Consider the following 748-nt stretch of genomic DNA (forward strand, 5'->3'; position numbering starts at 1 on the left):
GGGGTATCTTGTGGTATCTTGTAGGTCTTCTGTGGGTTATCTTGTGGCAGAGGGACTTTTGGGGTACCTTGTGGGTCTTCCATCTTGCTTGTGGTCGTTTTTGCCACTTTGAAGTTTTAAATTTTTATGTAGTCAAATTGATCAATCTTGTCTTTTATGACTTGAATTTGGTGGCTTGCTTAGAATGGCGTCCCTCTCTGCCATTCAGCTTTTAATATTTAAATTCTTTATCCACCTGCATCTGTTGTCTGGTAAGGACTAAAAGACTCATAGACTTTAAAGAAAGAAATCTAACTGGCAAACTTGATTGAAAAGTAAATTGTAAAAATAATTCCAGTATGTGCTTTCGTCTCAAAAGATACATAGCTGATGCCTAGCGGTGGTGATTAAAGAACTGACCAGCTGTCCTTTCACCAGTAAAGATGGTGACCCGTCTGTGAGAATTTTCATTACTTACAGGAATGATATTCAGAAATGCATTTGGCGGAGGAATATTTTATAAGTTGGGTGTTTCTAGTGAAGTGTTTAATTTTTTTTTAAACACCAGTTTTGTGCTTGAAAGGTCTCCTGCTGTATCTCTTCTCTTGCCATCCAGACCCTCTTCCTCCCTCTGATTTTAAAATTACTCCAACCATTCATACATTGATCGTAAAAATATGTTACAGCAATTCTCAGACAGAAGGTACTCAGAATGTTCAAAGATAAGCACCAAGTACCTGTGCAATTAATGCCCTAATTTATTTTCCTT

The 748-nt window shown here is 37.4% G+C and overlaps 1 protein-coding gene across 1 annotated transcript in view; it reads left to right on the plus strand.

Annotated features, from left to right (window-relative positions):
• The window catches only part of L3mbtl3 (l(3)mbt-like 3 (Drosophila)), a gene marked incomplete in the record, with an annotated part of 113,739 nt that overhangs the window by 74,352 nt on the left and 38,639 nt on the right, over positions 1 to 748 (plus strand).

The sequence above is a fragment of the Chinchilla lanigera genome, unplaced genomic scaffold (assembly GCF_000276665.1).
Source record: "Chinchilla lanigera isolate Chin_1 unplaced genomic scaffold, ChiLan1.0 scaffold00035, whole genome shotgun sequence".
NCBI classification, from domain to species: Eukaryota; Metazoa; Chordata; class Mammalia; order Rodentia; family Chinchillidae; genus Chinchilla; species Chinchilla lanigera.